We start from the raw sequence: 18,916 nt of genomic DNA, 5'->3' as shown, positions 1-18,916 counted from the left end.
CTTTTATGAGTGAGTTTGGACCAATCAGTCCCTCTCAGCCCAACCTACCTTAGAGGGTTGTGGTGGTGAGGAAAAATCCCTCTATTTATAAAACAAAAAGCCCTAGATTGCAAATCAAAACCTAGAATTTAATTTTGCCCCTTCTGGAAATTTTGTCCCACCTCTTACTTGAATAACAACAAGAGATTGGGTTTGACCATGCACCTTGTAAAATTACACTACCCATATGCAATTGCCCAGAGAGAGACTTTCCTTAAATCTTACAAAATGAGGAAAAAAAACCAGAAACAACCATTCAAAAGCTTCGGTTTTTAAAAATATGACCCACAAAATGTTGAGTGAACCATAGACTTGCACGTGCTCCTTGGTAGGAACCTGGTTCCATTTAGCTTGGCATTTAAAGCCTAAGACCGAAGGAAACATTAGATGTGTCGTGTATATATACCATTTTAAGAAAACTTCAACAGTTTTCATGAGCTTGCAAAATGAAGAGAAAAAAAACAATAATGGAATGCAGACGTTAAAATAAGATTATGTTCAAATGCTGACTTCGTCACACAGTGGCTATGCAGATTACCCTATTGTTTTTCGTGAAACAATTCATTTCGGAATGCTGTAAGGGAGAAATATTTATAAGACCAACCATACAGACCTTAAAAGCAGCAGTCAGCCATTGTATCAAACTGACAGTTCCAAAAGAGAAAAAACGAAGGAGTACGAAAGTACAATATGCAACAAGAGCTGTTCGAATAGTTTTGAAGTTTGGTTTTCTTTTTAAATTTTAATTTATAACCTCAGCACCCCTACTAAAATTGCTCTGATTATTAAACTAGTACTAAAACGTTAATTCGAAGTTTCCCGCAGAAGTTTTCTTACTTCATCCATGCCAAAGTATTATATTTAAATGCTTTTTTCCCATCCTCACTTGGCATCGGCAATCCTCTTCTTTTCCTTGGGGAAATGTATACAAGACCATAGCCGGTTTGCTTTAAAACTATATAGGAGGGGTCATTGTTCTCTAATCGCCGCCCTCCTGGAGAACCGTCGAGAAAATTCCGCCGCGCTGATCTTGGGATGGATAAAAGCTTGTAACGCCAATCGGATTTACAAAAGGAAGCGCTAATAAAAAACAACCCATCGGCGGCAGAGGTGAAGGAGAAAAAGACGCCACCTCGACTAGTGCCGTTTATTACAAGTTGGCTGCTTTCCTGTCAAGCCTTTGTAGCTTCATCAGATAGCAGGAGATTGGGAAAGGCGGTTTCTCCGGGCCGCAACGAATGGGGGAGGCCAGAGCAGAAACTTTGGGAAACGCAGTCGGATCACAGTGGAGTTAGGTGGAAGAAGACTAGGCAAGCCAATAATAATAATAATAATAATAATAATAATAATAATAATAATAATAATAATAATAATAATAATAATAATAATAATAATAATAATAATAATAATGCTGGAAGATACAAAGGGCAATTATTCAAAGGACCTCTGAGCTAACAGTCTACATTTTATTTAGCCAGTATATGTCTGTCTGCAGTAAACATGTATTATAGTGATTCTTTGGTTCTAAAATTCAGAGAAAAATAACAAGATGACTGGGCCAACCAAGTCTTGTTAAGATGGCAACCCCCATTGGTTCCCATTAGATTCCAGCCAGATTTACAGATTGAGTCATTAGTGATATTGCTAGTTACTGTCTACCATTAGAAAATAATAGGTTATCTTAGCTGGAACAGGGAAGAGCAATAGGCTAGATCAGGGAACACACTTCAAACAAAACTCCCTGTAATGCACCATTCATCAACCCAGTCTAACAGTAAGGTTGCCGTGTGTGTGTGTGTGTGTGTGTGTGTGTGTGTGTGTGTGTGTGTGAGAGAGAGAGACAGACAGACAGACAGACAGACAGACAGAGAGAGAGAGAGATGGGGAGAAGGGGAGGGAGGGGGAGAGGAGAGAGGGAGGGAGAGGGAAAGACAGACAGAGAGGTAGGGAGTGGGGGGAGAGAGAGAGGATGTGTGAAAGAGATTCACTTCCCTATATAAGAAGGAAGACACATTGGCTCTCCTCCTACAATGTCTCCCATAAGATATGAAGATCCAGAACCGAAGCATTTCTTTCCAAAGTCACAACTGTAAATCCAACACTTTCATTCTATCAATGCTCACTGCATTAACATTAACACTAGTAATTATGAAATTTTAATGTATTTATTTATTTTTACATTGCCTTTATTATTTCTATGTAACTCAAGGCAGTGAACACAATACTCCTTCCTCCTTCAATTTTCCCCAAAACAACAATCTTGTGAGGTAGGTTGGATTTAGATAGAGTTACTGGCCCAAAGTCATCTAACTGGCTTTCATGCCTAAGGCAGAACTTAGTCTCCTGGTTCCATGCTGCAGGCTATAATAAGAAAAGAGCTACCGGTACATATTAATTCACTGGACTCATTTACAGAATATCAATCTTTATGTAGCCACAAGATACCAGTGATATATATAAATGGGAAGCAAATCCCTGAATTAAGTTCAATCTTAAAGGAAAGAAATATAAACCCAAGGAAATAATTATTGTCAAATGGTTCTGAAAGTCTGCTGAAAAATTGTAGAAAAGAGGAATGAAGTAGTGCGCCCTGGAAAAAAAACCTCACAGGTGATTGTCTGACGCTTTGAACAGAGCAATTGTCATATCAACATTTGATTGCAATTCTCACATCTTTGTCCAGGGTCCTTGTCAGTCTTGTCAGATGTTGCTGAACTATAACTCCCAGAAAAAGGACAGCTAGCATGGTTAATAAATAGGATGCTGGGGGGATGTAGTTCAACTCTGGAAGTTCATAAGTCTCATCATCAAAGTACCGTGAGATACCTGCAGACATTCTAGCTGAATCCAGAAATTAATCATCTCTATCATTACTTGAATTGTGCCCTGTTGATATTGTTTTGGGCCATTTCTTTGCTTCCTTCCCTACCTGTTCCCATCAATTTGCTACCCAAATCAATTATCTCTGAACCATTACATAATCTTACCCTGAGGATGTCATTATAATTTTACATATTGTAGTTACTTATCTTTTTTTCATGACTAATCAAAAATGATGTTTTCATCAGCATGTAAGTGCTAAGGCAGTAAGAGGATGTTGGCAAATATACAATGCCTCTGAGGACTTTGTACAGTATCTGGATGATAAAATAACTCAGATTCGGGAAGACTTGGCCACCGACTGGGTTAGTTCAGACGAGATGACTGAGGCAGGCCTTGAGAGTGTTATCTGGGAGGAGTTCGATCCCGTGGCTCCCGAGGACGTGGACAGGATCTTGGGACGGCTGAACGCGACCACATGTTTATTGGACCCATGTCCCTCCTGGTTGGTGCTGGCTTCCCGGGAGGTTACACGAGGCTGGCTCCAGGGGATTATCAACGCTTCTTTGAGTGAGGGTGTCCTGCCGGCCACCTTGAAAGAGGCAGTGGTGAGGCCTCTCCTCAAGAAGCCATCCCTGGATCCGGCTGTTTTGGTTAACTATCATCCAGTCTCCAACCTTCGCTTTATTGCGAAGGTTGTTGAGAGTGTGGTGGCGCGACAGCTTCCCCAGTACCTGGATGAAGCTGTCTATTTGGATCCGCTCCAGTCCGGCTTCAGACCTGGGTACAGCACAGAAATGGCATTGGTCACGTTGGTGGATGATCTCTGGAGGGCCCGGGATAGGGGTTATTCCTCTATCCTGGTCCTATTAGACCTCTCAGCGGCTTTTGATACCATCGACCATGGTATCATGTTGCGCCGGCTGGAGGGACTGGGAGTGGGGGGCACCGTTTTGCGGTGGTTCTCCTCCTATCTCTCCGACTGGTCGCAATCCGTGTTGACGGGGGCAGCGGTCGACCCCAAGGTGCCTTGTTTGTGGGGTGCCACAAGGGTCGGTCCTCTCGCCCCTCCTGTTCAACATTTATGTGAAGCCGCTGGGTAAGATCATCCGTGGTTTTGGGGTGGAGTTCCATCAGTACGCTGATGATACTCAGCTGTACATTTCCACCCCAGACCATCCCAATGATGCCTTGGAAGTGATGTCCCAGTGCCTGGAGGCCGTGCGGGTCTGGATGGGGAGAAACAGGCTTCGACTCAACCCTTCCAAGACCGAGTGGCTGTGGCTGCTGGCGTCCCGGTATAGCCAGCTGACGCCATCGCTGGTTATTGGGGGCGAATCATTGGCCCCCACGGAGAGGGCCCGCAACTTGGGTGTCCTCCTGGATGCACGGCTGTCTTTAGAAGGGAATATGATGGCCGTGGCCAGGGGGGCTTTTTGTCAGGTTCGCCTGATACGCCAGTTGTGCCCCTTTCTGGACCGGGACTCCCTACGCACGGTCACTCAAGCACTCGTCACCTCTCGTCTGGACTATTGTAACGCTCTCTACATGGGGCTCCCCTTGGGGTACACCCGGAGGCTCCAACTGGTGCAGAATGTGGCCGCGCAGGGGATTAGGGGAGCGACGGGGCGCTCCCATGTGACTCCTCTCCTGCGCGAGCTGCATTGGCTTCCAGTGGACTTCCGGGTGCGCTTCAAGGTGTTGGTGATCACCTTTAAAGCGCTCCATGGCTTAGGGCCGGGGTACTTACGGGACCGCCTTCTGCCACCAATAGCCTCCCACCGGCCAGTTCGCTCCCACAGAGAGGGCCTCCTCAGGGTGCCGTCGGCCAGACAATGCCGGCTGGCGACCCCCAGGAGGAGAGCCTTCTCTGTGGTGGCACCTACCCTATGGAACAATCTACCCCCAGAGATACGAGTGATTTCCGACCTCCGGACTTTTCGTCAGGCCCTAAAAACTTACTTTTTTCAGTTAGCCGGTCTGTCTTGATTTTAGGGTTAGTTTTAAAATTTTGATATTGATTTTAAATTGACAAGTTTTAAATTACGGGCCAAATTTATAAATTATTTTAACTCTATTTTTAATAGTAATATTATGTATAGATGTTTTTATTTTGGCTGTTCACCGCCCTGAGTCCGAAAGGAGAAGGGCGGTATAGAAATTTGAATAATAAATAATAATAAATAAATACAGAATTACAGACCAATTTCATTGTTAAATACTAATTACAAGATATTTATGTCAATCATAGCTGAAAGAACAAAAAAAATCTTGAACAAACATATACATTCAGATCAAAACGGTTTCCTGCCAGGTCAACAAATTAAAAACAATACGAGAACAATAATAAAAACCCTAGAGTTTTATGAAGCACATCCAGAAAAACAAGCTTCACTGGTTTTCCTTGATGCCCAAAAGGCATTGATAATTTGAACTGGAAATTTATGTTAAATCAATTGAAATTTATGGAATTTGGGACTAAATTTGAAAATATGATTGGAAAAATTTACACAAAACAAATGGTGAGGGTAATCATGAATGAAGATATGACAGGAAAATTCGATATAACAAAAGAGGTGAGACAAGGATGCCCACTTTCTCCACTTCTATTTATATTAACTTTAGAAACATTTTTGAAGAGAATTAGAGAGGATTGAGAAATAAAAGGGTTAAAGATAAAGACAGAAGAATATAAGCTTCAGGCTTTTGCCAATGATCTGGTATTTATAGTGGAGGAACCATTAGAATCAGGCCCAAAATTGATAAAAAAAGAGAAGAATTTGGCGAAGTAGCTGGACTTAAAATTAACAAAAATAAATCCAAATTATTAACCAAAAATCTTACAAAGAAACAAGAGAAGGAATTAGAATGCAGTACAAAAATTCAAATAACCAAGAAAATAAAATACTTAGGGATTTGGCTTACTGCAAGATGCTCCCCAATGAAGGAAGACAATTATGACAAATTACTACTGCAAATAAAAAAAAATTAGATAATTGAAAAAATTTACAAATTTCATTTATGGGAAGGATTGCTACGATCAAAATGAATATTTTGCCCAAAATACTATTTCTCTTCCAAGTTATACCAGTAAAATTAGAAAAGACTTTCTTTGAAAGATTAAATAGAACAATTACCAAATTTATATGGCAAGGAAAAAGACTGAGAATTAGATTAAAAACATTGCAAGATACAAAAGATAGAGGTGGAGTAGGACTCCCAGAATGGGAGCATCTTCTATAACCTGGCTGAAAAAATGGATGGAGTTAAGGGACAAAAGTACATTAGTGATTGAAGGGCACGATTTGCAAGTGGGATGGCATGCATTCCTTTGGGACAAAAAATACAAAATATATGGTTACTTTAGAAGACACATACTAAGGAATGCATTGCTATAAAATTTAGATCAAGATAAAAAAAACAACTTTACACAAAAATACCAATTTGGATTTCACCTACAGAATCCAAATTTAAGTGAGTGGGACAAGAGTTCCACTCTTGGGACAATCCAAACATCCAAATTTAACTGAGTGGGACAAGATAATAAGATATAGAGATATATTAAAAGAACAAGAAAATCTGAAATCAAAACAGGAATTGGAACAAGATCTAAATAGAGAAATCGATTGGTGGACATATACGCAAAGTCGGTTGAAATATAAAGAAGACACAAAATTAAATGCGATACACACTGAACAAAATGAATTGGACAAAATTATACAAGGGACGGAGGAGAAATTAATCAGTAGAATATACAAATTTTTGCTGCGATATAAAATGGAAAAAGAAATAGTTAAGGATACAATGATTAAATGGGCAAAAAACTTTAACCACACAATAGAATTGGAGAAATGGGAAAAAATGTGGCAAATAAATACAAAATTAATAATGTCCACGGCATACAAGGAAAACCAGTTGAAGATGTTTCATAGATGGCATCTACCCCCGGCTAGACTTGCAAAGATGTTTCCAAGTAAATCTCCAGTGTGTTGGAAATGTAACGAGCTATGGAACATACTACCACTTTTGGTGGACATGTCCAGCTGCAAAGAAGTTCTGGGCTAAAATTAAAGAATGGCTAGAGAAAATAATAGAACAATCTATGAGCAGAAAACCAGAGACATTCTTATTAGGGATATTTACAGAAAAATACACCAAGGAAATAAAATATTTGATCTTACATATTATAACAGCTGCCCGTATAGTATACGCACAAAATTGGAAAAAAGAAAATATACCAGCAGAAGAAGAGTTGATTAAAAAAATCTTAGAGTGTTCCAAGATGGATAAATTAACAAAAGAGCTTAAAGAAAAAGAGGATACGGAATATTATATAATCTGACACAAATGGTATAAGTAGCTGAAGAATAGGAATAACGGAGAAGAAAAATAGGGGTGAAATGTAAAAAAGGAAAGAATGAATATGTCAATGTATAGAAAATATAAAGTTAATATGGGTCTTAATAAATACACTGTAATTAAAAGAGACGGGACAAGAAGAAACTGGAATAATATAAAGGGAAAAGGGAGAAAATGTAAATATTAGAAGACTATCACGAAATAGCTGTTAAGAGAATATATATATATATATATATATATATATATATATATATATATACACATACATACATACATACACACACACACACATACATAAATGTTGTATGTCTTGTAATGTCATTTTATGTTATAATAATAATAAAAATTATATATAAAAAAAGAATAAAAGCCTTTAAAAAGGTGCATACATTAAAAAGAATAACATGAATTTGAAAAAATTTTAACCCAATTTTCTTAATTCCTAGAAATAAAAGTAGTAATCTGGCATCAAATTGGAAAAGAAGTTTCCATGTGTATCTACGCTTAGTTTGGTACAATTCATAATCGTAGAGAGCCCCAATTACTCGATAAGAGTAAGGACTAATTTTATCATGTATTACTGACTAAGTAAAGGATCAGTAAGAAGGGCTGGAAAAGAACCCAGGGCCAACTGTCCCCATTCTCCTTCCACTGCCTTAAACCAATTGCCTTATAATAAACCAGCTATGCAATGGTGCAGTTGAGATAGCATGTTCAAGATTTAATTTAAATCTAAATGTTCTTATTTTTGTAAATGAAAGAAATATTCCTTGATGCAAGTTGTGCATACTAAATGGTAGAATTCAGATACTGCTTGCTTGCTTTTTCTTTCTTTCTTTCTTTCTCTGCTTCCTTTCTCCCTCCCTCTGTTTTGTGTGTTGTACACCACACTTCTCCAAATAAAGTATGTTCAGTAAAGACACAAGATACATTACATTATTAAAAATAAACAACATATGAGAACAAAACGAACTGCACTCATGGAATCATGGAAGAAGTCTAATAAAAGGAATCTTAATCTGAAATCAGCCCAATCAAAATTTTGGAAGATTATTCCATAACTGGAGACTCTCCTGTTAAAATAACCCCCTCCCCCAAATATCTTTGTAACATAAAACTCACAGCTATAAAACATTAAATGAGCCCCTCCAACTCTTCTCCTGCCTGGGTAGGAATTGTAATGTTTACCATCCTTGTTTTTGGAATCACGTTCAAACAGGGCCACAAATTTTATTCTTATTTATTCATCTTTTTGCATGCTGGCCAATCTGTTCAGAGTTTAATCAAATGTTCCTCTTGCAGCTAGGAGAATATTCATAATGAATGCAGGCTCTATGATAATCTAGATCATTTATTTTTAGCAGTTTAAGACCATTTTCCAATATGTTCCTTCTCACTTATTTTCTTTGGCATCTGGGGTGGAAGATGAGCTCTCTGGGTTCCCAAACCTCTTAGGAGTCCTGCCCATGGAGAAAGAACTCAGCCCTCAGCTTTCCTGTGCTGCAGTAGGAGGGTGTGCAGCAGAAAGGAAAGAGAAGGCTAACAGAAGTGCTTATTATTAGTTGTAGTGAGGTAAATAGCAAATAAAGAATAATGTAGATAAAAGAAATAATGTGAATAAAATAGGAATCATACAGAGTCAGATATATGGGCTCTGGGGGACCCTCTCTATTCACATTATTATAAGAGAGGAAAGTGCTTGTTGGAAATTACATTAACAAACAGTTAAACCCCTTTAAGTGGTAATATATCTTCTGAGACCTAGATGTCACGGAAAGGACTGCCACATGGAAAAACATCTGAGTGATCTCACTGTGAATGATACAAAGACCTATATGTTACAAAGAGTTACTTAATCCAATAAACATACCCAAGGACAGTAGTAACTCTCCCATTAGCAACTGAGAGCACTTAAGGAAAAGTTGTAAACTAGAAAGCAATGATTAACCATATATGGGAAAACGGATGGTAAAGTATAATGTAATTAACAAATTTATGTGACCATATAGGGAAAGTGTATGAGATCATTGAATCCTTTGTCTTACAAATGTATAAAAACCATGGAATCAGAACATCCTTTGTTCAGTTTTTGCGAGAATCAAAATGCACTGAACCTTTGCAAATAAAATTCTGTCTCTGTCTGACCAGGAATGTTGTTTCGTCCCTTCATTCCATAACAATAGCATCAGCAGGCCTGAGTCCACTAAGGAGGGTCCTTTACCTCCTCAAGTGGTGCTCAAAGTATTTTGCCCTCCACTGCACTGTCATCAAACTCCTGTTTCTCCCAAGACAGCGATCACCAGTGAGTTTGTATCTCTTTGCTGCCAGCCAGTGGCAGTTTGCAAACTGCCCAGAGACAGTTTATTCTTAATCACCTACTTTCACAAGCAGGTAGCAGAAGAAGTAAGAAGTCAAAGATAAAAACAGCAGGGTTTTTATTAACAGTAGCATCTCATTGCAGTGCTTTTGAAGCAAGGCTCATTCGGGTTGGGCTACAGTGGAGGAATTAGTTATAGGAGTGATAGAAACGGTTCCCTCATTCTGTTGAGTAGTCTTCTGAATATTTGCATTGAAAAATCCTGTCCTGTAGGACTAGGTAGACTGAATGCATGGACATTAATGGGTACCTTCCCTTCTTGTGCTATCTTTATGCTATTGGTCAACATATAAAGTTTTTTACTAGATTCCATAGCTAAACAATATTTATTGATGGATTCAGACATGTCAAAGTCAAGGCCCACAGGTCAGATTCAGCCCATGATGTGATTAGATCTGGCCTGTGTGGCCACCCTGGAGATAATAAGGGGCTGGCCTCCACTAGCTCGGTCCTGGCCCACCCCAGTTGGATGCTCCCCTGGGTGCGCGCACAGGAGGCTACGAGCGCCTTTTGCTCAACTGATGCTGCTTGGTGTGCTGGCTGAGTCCCACATGCCGCCCTGAGTCTTCGGAGAGGGGCGGCATATAAATTGAATTAATTAAATTAAATTAAATAATTAAATTAAATTAAATTAAATTAAATTAAATTAAATTAAATTAAATTAAATTAAATTAAATTAAATTAAATTAAATTAAATTAAATTAAATTAAATTAAATTAAATTAAATTAATTAAATTGCCCACTGCCTGTCTGCCTGATGGGTGGCCTGCCAGCCTTGTTCTCCAGAGCGTGGCCCTCACGCCTGACTCGCCCAAGAACCTTTTCCAAACATGGCACTGAGAAGCTGCCACAGCAGCAGCTTCTTTTTGTGAGAACTTCCCTTTCACCAGGACGGCACTTGCCCCTACCCTGCCTCCTGCCCCCACATGGGAAAGCCACAGCCAATGCCAGCACTGCCATCTCTCCTCCTCCCCTTGTCACTTCTTGGGTACAGAGAGAGGAAATGAAATGTGAGGAAGGAAGGAAGGAGATGGAAATGAGAAGGAGGGAGGCAGTAAAGGAGGGAGGGAGGAAGATTGGAAGGAGAGGAAAGGCAGGGGTGGGTTCTACTTACCTTTACTACCGATTCGCAATGGGGCCACGTGTGTGAGCTCTTCTGTGCATGCGCAGAAGCTTCTGCAGATGCCCAGAACTGTTCTTATGACATTGGGGTCGGTGGGCGGAGCCTCCCGCTGGTTTTACTACTGGTTCTATAGAACTGGTGCGAACTGGGGGCAACCCACCACTGAGGGAAGGAGAGTCTGAGGGAAGTCCTGCCTTAGCACTTGGCCACCAGCATCCCTTTGCCCTCTTGTTATCCTCTTGCCCTGGCCTCTCCTGATGGTCTCCCATCCTATTGCTAAGGATGCTTTGCTTACAAAGCTGGGTCTCCTCGCATGGAGAGGGAGGGGCCTCCCTCTGATCCACCCATTTTGCCCTCCCATACCTACCATGAGCAACCTGGCCAAGAAGAGTGAGCACAGCAGCAGCAGCCTCGAGGAGGAGGTAAGCCTAGCTGGGCACCCCCTCGGGGAAATGGGGCTGAGCTGGGTTGGGCTGCAGGGTCCTGATGCCCTGGGAACTTGAGGGCTGGGCTGGGCATTTGCCTAGACTGCCGAGGGCTCTGGGCAGCCTGCCACAATCTGGGGGTCTCCATGTAGCCTGAGAGGGATGGTGAGGCTCTTCTAGTGGACAAGGCTTTGGCACTTGGTCTCACCTTCCTTCACTGGAGACATCCAGATTCCCCCTCCCAGCCTTGCCTGACCCCCCACAGGAGGCAGGAATGACACTGCTGCATGTGGAAGCATGGACAGAAAGTTTTCTCTTCTGCTTCTGCTTGACAGATCTCTAAAGAGAAGAGGGGGTGGCAGGGGAGCTGCATGAGGGAAGGCTGCCCCAACAAGCCAGAATCTTTACCACACACTATTGGAAATGGGGATTCCCTTTCAAGAGCAGGCAGCCTCCTGTTATGTATTGTATATAGTGTATAGTTGTCAGTTGAAGTTCTCATTCTGGTCCACTGTTGAAGTGGGAAAATACTCTCTCCTAATTGGTTGTTTGGCTGATCAGTCTTATATAAAAGGAGTTGTATCAGCCAGGGAGTGCTGTGGTCTCACAGGCAGTATTGAATAAAGGACTGTTAGAAATAACTTCAGCCTCATTCTTCGCCCAGAACTTAACACTGGCGATGAGGATGGGATCAAATGGAAACTGAGGCTGCAAAGAGCTAATCACTGCGAGCTGATCCACTCAGAGCTGAATCACCGGAGCTGATCCACAGTTGCTGTCACTTCATTGACCATAGACCCCTCAGTCTCTTGGAAAATGGCTGCACTACTGCCTTTTGCCCCATATAACCCAGTCTCTGAGACATGAGACTCCTACCTTGCTTGTTTAGACTGCTTCCTCAAAGCCAATGACTTTTCTGACAAAAGGAAAAGGGCACTTTTCCTAAACCTCTGTGGCCCAGAGATCTTTGAGATGGCCAGGGCTCTCCTGACTCCACTGACTGTTCAGTCTGCCCCATGGGATGTGCTGCAGACCAAGCTACAGACTCACTATGCACCCAAACCTTCGTGAATGGCACGTTGGCATGCTTTCCATCATCGGAATCAGGGTGAAGGTGAATCCATCAACAAATACATTGCCGCCCTTCAAAAGGCAGCCCTGTATTGTGAGTTCAGGGACTTAGATGACACTCTCTTGGACAGAGTTGTCTGTGGTGTGGGGGACGTCAAGCTACAGTGGCGCCTCCTTGCAAAAACAGACCTCACCTTGCAGAGGGTGCTTGATGAAGCACAAGTATCCAAGATGTCCAATCAGTCAATGGCTGAAATTCAAAAATCAAACAGCCCACCAGCATCGCAGAAACCAGTCACTGATCAGCAGATGAGGACGATGACGTCTGTCACCTCAAATCTTCCAAGGGGAGGAATGTGGCCACAGAAAAGAGGCTGCTGCCTTCTCAGTTGTCAAGGAGCTACTATTTTCAAACAGCGTCCTGGTGCAGTACAATAAGAATCTTCCTTTGGTTCTCACTTGCAACGCCTCTCCATTCAGTGTTGGCACTGTTTTAAGCCACCAATTCTCAAATGGAAGAGAGGCCCCTATCACTTTCTTCTCATGGACCTTGTCATCAGCTGAATGAAACTACAGCCAGCTGGACAAGGAAGCTTTGGCTGTGATTGCAGGAGTCAAACGCTTTCATCAATACCTCTACAGCAAATCATTTGACCTTGTGACCAATCACAAGCCGCTACTGGGCCTGTTCGCCGGGGACTGCCAAATGACACAAGTTTTGTCCTCTCACATGCTATGCTGGCCTATGTTCTTAGTGCATATAGCTACCACCTCCTGCATCAGCAGGGTAAGACACTTAGCCATCCCAATGCCCTCAGCCGATGTCTGCTTCTGACTGTTGTGGAGGATCCAGCCCCAGCATCATCTATTTTATTAATTGAAGACCTGCTGTCTGGCCCCAGTATGACATCGGAGATCGCGGCACACTCTGCCAAGAACCATGTCATCGCCCAAATGCTCAACTGGGTGTGGAGGGAGTGGCCAAAGGGGCCAGTCAGCACAGAGTTCCTTCCCTTCCACACCCAGCAACATGAGCTATCCACTCAATGGGGATGCCTACTTTGGGGGGATCGTGTGGTGGTACTCCAGAGGCTTCAATGGCCAGTTTTGGAAGTTCTTCATGTAGGCCACCCAGGAAGGCACTTGCCTGCAGTCTGATGTCTGATGTCTATGTCTGATGGCCCAACTTAGACAAGGCAATCACTGATTGGGTTGTTTTTCCTACTTTACAGGGCTCCTGTCAGGAAGGCAGGAAGGAAACATTCTGCCTCTGTGTTATTTCTAGCCTAATCCTTATCATTATTGCCCTGCTTAAGTATTTTCAGAAACTGCTTCTCTGGTTAAGCCTTCTTACATTGTAACAGCTGTTAATGGTTCTTGGGAGTACGCCCATACTAGCTGGATCCGCTTCTCTGGAGGGTTTTTTTTTTTGTTGTTGTTGCTACTTTTATTAGAGGCTTGGCTTTTTAAAAAGCTTTGGGGTGTACCTTTGCGGTGTACTTCCAAGAGGCAGCATGCAAGCTTGGCACTCTGTCTAATTTTTTTACTGCCTCTGGAGGCATGTGATCTTTCCTTAAATCTGGTCTCAGCCTGTCCACTCCTGCTCTGTGTGGTTCAAAGAAAAGACCAGCAGATGAAGACGGTTGCCAAGCTTTAATTTCCAAACACAGCCGACAGAACAAGGCGAGTAAGCGGATCAAAATCAGTGCTGACAGCAGCCACCTCTCAACACTATTTATCCACTTAGTCCTGGGTAACCAGCATCTGGCATTCAAAACCACCCCCACATCAGCTGTTTGTCAGGTTCTTTGTATTTCCCACCCTGCCACAGCTCTCCAGCATTCTGAGATGTTATCACTAGCCGCCAAGCCATGCTGGGAGCCGGAAGTCTCTCCAAAGTTGCTGGGAATCTCCTGATGCTTCGCTGATTGTTTATCAATGCTGGCCTCTCCTCCGCCGCCCAAATCGGCCTCCCACCACCGTCCCAGCATCTTTATTGGTAGCTTCCGCCTTCGCATCTCCCACTCTTCCCCCCCCCAATTGTGTTGAGTCCCAGCCAGGGCTCGACAGGCGGCTCCCCTCTACCAGGAGTCCACCTGTAACAGAGAAAGCAGAGGGGTTATTGTTGTCGGCTTCATAAGCTGAACCCCCTGGCTTGTTTGGATATTTACGGTGAAACCGTCATAGTAGCTGTGTGGCGTGGATGTCTGGCACTGCCACCAAGTAGGATCGATGAATGGATACTCCTTCCATTGCACTAGATATTGGACCTTATCCCTATGCAGTCTGGAGTCCAGTATTCTATCTATTTCATAGTGGTCCGTGTGTACCGGACCCGGCGGGTTACGGGGATCCTTGCTCTGTTCGGCCGCTACAGGTTTTAAGAAGCTACTGTGAAAGATAGGATGGATCTTACCCAGTAGCGGTGGCAGTTTTAGAGCAACTAACAGTAACCCTAGGTTATTGTGAATGGTCCTAAGTACTTCAGGTCCAGTTTTCTACTTGATATTCTGAGCTTCAGGTATTTTGTGGATAGGTACATCCGATCCCCCACCTGGAAGTGTTTATGATCCCTTCTTGTCTGCTTGCACTTTATATTCCTCTGCAACCTTCTGTAAGGCTGCCTTTACCAGGGGCCATACACTGTGAATTTCCCCCCACCCTGTCAGGGCCTCTGTGATTGGAAGGTTTTTTCCTAGTTCTGGGATTGCTGAGAATTCCATACCATACACCACCTAGAAAGGGGACAGGCCTGTGCTGCAGTGTACCATGTTGTTATAAACCACCTCTGCGAACGGTAGGAGGCTTGACAGTCTGTTTGCTGGTATGACATGTAACACCGCAGGTAATGTTCCACCATAGCATTGGTCTGTTCAACTGCCCTGTTGGTGCTGGTATGGAATGCCAAACTCAGCCCTTGTGTTGATCCTATCAGATGTATAAACTGTCTCCAGGATTTAGCAGTGAACTGCATACCTCTGTCAGATATGATGCATCTGGGTACTCCATGAAAGCAGTAGATGTGTTGGAAAAACAGACTCGTTTGTCGCCGCGCGGACGGTATCCCTTTGCATGGCACAACATGAGCCTGTTTCGAGAACAGATCTACCACAGTCCATATTAAAGTATAACCATTGCTACTTGGGAGGTCGACTATGAAATTTCTAAAATTTTCCTTTTAACACTGCCTGGACTTTTTGGGGATCCATTTCTACCCCTTCCCCTGATATTTTATATCCCAGATAATCCAATCTTGTTTGGTGAACCTCACATTTTGATAGTTTCATGAATAATTTGGCTGCCAGTAACTTTTCCAATATTGTACAAACCAAACAGATGTGCTCCTCCATTGTTTGAGTATAGATTAAAATGTCATTCAGGTACACAAGGACCCCTCAGTACGGGTGTTCATGCAGGACCTCATTGATCAACTGCATGAACACCGCAGGGGCCCCCCGTAACCCAAATGGCATAACCTGGAATTGGTAACTCCCCAGGGGATAATTGAATGTGCTTTTCCACTCATCCCCTGGTCTGATGCGCATCCTGTAATAAGCTTCATGTAAGTCAAGTTTTGTGAAAATGCGGCCTATTGCCAAAGCAGCAAGCAGGTCCTTTATCAATGGCAGCGGATACAGATGCTCCACAACACTCCATTAAGACCATGGAAGTCAATACACAACCTTAAACCACCATCTTTCTTCTCTCTGAAGAGAACAGGTGCTGCCATCCTGGACCTGCTGGGTTTAATGAAATCCCTTAATAGGTTTTTAATCAACGTATCATCGCAATTCCTCCAGTTCTTTAGGTGTCATTGAGTACATACGGGGTTTTGGCAGCTTGGCCCCCAGGACCAATTCAATGGCACAGTCAGTCAACCTGTGATGGGGTAGCAGCTCACACTCCTCTTCACTAAATACAGTAGCCAAATCCCCGTATATACTTGGGAACCCCTGGTCTGAAGGAGCTGGCACTGGCTTTTTTCTCATTCCTATTCCCCCTTTTATCTGGTTATTCACAGGCGGTTCTGGGCCAAGCATCAACCGTATTTTCCATAATCCCCCTTCCCACCATATCATGGGCGTCCACTTGTCTAACCACGCTAAACCCAATATAATCAGCTCAATCATCCTTTCCACTACAATGAATTGGATGATTTCCCGATGGTCCCCTATCCCTAACTGGACTCGTTTGGTTACATGGGTGGCTGACACCCCCACCCCCAGTAATGAGCTGTCCATCTGTTCAAACTTGATAGGGGCTTTCATCCATATGGTGCGGACCCCCAGTTCAGTAACCACAGCATGGCAAATCAGCAATCTGTGCATCCTGAATCAACCAGAGCCCCGTATTCTATCCCTTTAGCAGAGTGAAGGTTCCGGATGACAACAGGAATTACAAAGGGCTGAATGGGGTAGCTCACCATCGGGTCTTCTGGGTCCTCATCATCGCTATCCCCAGACACCACCGGGAACTGTCCCGGGCTTGGTGTAACCCCAACCCCTCTGGTTGTTGTCTCAGCATATGCCGGCAGGTTCTGCATCACTTGGGACTTCTCTGGTGTCACTCGAGGTCATCCCCTTGTTCTGTCCCCGCCTGAAAGTGGTTTTGGAGCCGGCGTTCATGGCACTGGCATGGGGCACTCCACAACTTGATGTCCCACCTGATTGCACCTAAAACAATGGAATGATGGCCTCTGGGCCCAGTCAATAGAGTTGGGAACAATGCCCACAGTTTTCATCTCCCTGGAGGATAAAGGCCGTTCTACCTGTCTTTTTTGCTGTCCCATGTTCCCATCTCCCCATACTCTAAACTCTCTCAGCCCCATGTCTAGGTTTAAACCAGTCAGTCAGCTGAGGAGGCAAGCCCTGATAAACACAGGCTAACCCCAGTCCAACCCCATGTGGAATTGGTGAACCAGAAGGCATTCAGGCCATGCCTGCAATTGGCCGGCAGTCTTCCTGAATTCTCAGATGTACTCTTTGGCTGGTCAGTCTTTCTGCCTGAGTGCTATGAGCTTCCCTCCGCCACCTGTGTACATGTCTCATTCTCAAATCTGGAGCGGAGAGCCTCCAGGAATAGGCCCATGTCCAGTAGTTCTCGTGCATGGTCGCTGTGCAGGCCAGCCATTCAATCCACAGCCTCCCCATCAGTACTGTTGTAATAGCCACCACCATTGCCCACTGGGATGGGTAACATTGCCCGTATACCTCCATGTGGTTTATGACTTGACTGAGGAGGAGGGCCACCCAGTCAGGGCTGCCATCGAACGTGGCCTGAATGGCAGGCATTCAGAATGCCTGCTGAGTCCACATCCCTGGGCCCCACAACAGAGCCTGGCCTGGTGTTCTAGCCACACTAGCAGCCCTTCTTCTTCCCCTTGCCCAGCCTGGGTGGCCACCCTGAGGTGCCTGGTTGTGTCCTTGTTCCACCATTGTCTTATATGGTGTTTGTTCAACACTCTCAACAACTCCCCCATGGATGAACCCTGATCCCAGGGCACTGGGCGTCCGAGAGCTCGACTGCCTGCTTGGTCCTTCCAAAACTTCAGACTAGCAAGATGGAATCGAATTTCTGAGCTGGGTCCTAATGTCCTTGCCATGACATGGAAGGATCCAATCTTGTAGCCCAGGGCTGCCAAGATGGAGCATCATGGAAGCTGGCCTCCCCAAACCGTTCCCACAGGATGTCCATTGTGTTGGGCCCGGGACCTGTGGAATAGCTCCACTCACCCTCCTTGTCCTCTCTCCAGCATCTCTCCCTCCACCCCTGAAAAGAAGGTCCTGCACGAGGGGGTGTTGGCATCCTAGGCCCCGCAACGCCTGTGAGAGCAGAACTATGCCACCATTCTCCTGTGGCTACCTGTTCAGTCTTAGCTCTCTGGCATGGTTGGCTCTCCTCTGGAGGGCCCACACTTCTGGTTTGATGGACCTTGGGCCTCACCACCAGCTGGTCAGTGCCCTCCTGTGCCACCTCTTCCACTGGCTCTTCCCCTGCCACCTCCTCCTCCACTGCAGTCTCTATCTCCATCCCTTCAGGTGAGGTCCCCTCTGCCATCTTCCAAACCTTCAAGTAGAGATATAAAGTTGAAAGGAGCACTGACTTTCTCTCAGCCTGTCCACTCCTGGTCCGTGTGGTTCAAAGAAAAGACCAGTAGATGAAGACCAAGCTTTAATTGCCGAACACAGCCGAAAGAAAGAACAAGGCGAGTAAGTGGGTCAAAGTCAGCGCTGAGAGCAGCTGTCTCTCAGCACTATTTATCCACTTAGTCCTGGGTAACCAGCATCTGGCATTCAAAACCACCCCCACATCAGCTGTTCATCAAGTTCTTTGTAGTTCCCACCCTGCCGTGGCTCTCCGGCGCTGAGACATCATCACTAGCCGCCAAGTCATGCTGGGAGCCGGAAGTCGCCGGGAATCTCCCAATGCTTCACTGATGGTTTATTGATGCTAGCCTTTCCTCCGCCGCCTGAATTGGCCTCCCACCACCATCCCAGCATCTTTATCGGTAGCTTCGGCCTTCGCACCTCCCACTCTTCCCCTCTGCCCAATTGTGTCGAGTCCCAGACAGAACTCAACATCTGGATGATTTCCTTAGGATATCTTGTGAGGTGAGTGAGACGAGCTGGTATCTTTAAGTGGTGCAAATGAATCTAAGGATTGCTTCTCCTGGGTGTGAAAGGGTGCTTTGTCAGCTCACTG

Source organism: Pantherophis guttatus, chromosome 4, assembly GCF_059756535.1.
Source record: "Pantherophis guttatus breed Tessera chromosome 4, ASM5975653v1, whole genome shotgun sequence".
Classification (NCBI taxonomy): domain Eukaryota; kingdom Metazoa; phylum Chordata; class Lepidosauria; order Squamata; family Colubridae; genus Pantherophis; species Pantherophis guttatus.
The sequence above is the reverse complement of the archived record's forward strand: the minus strand, read 5'-3'. Positions refer to the sequence as shown.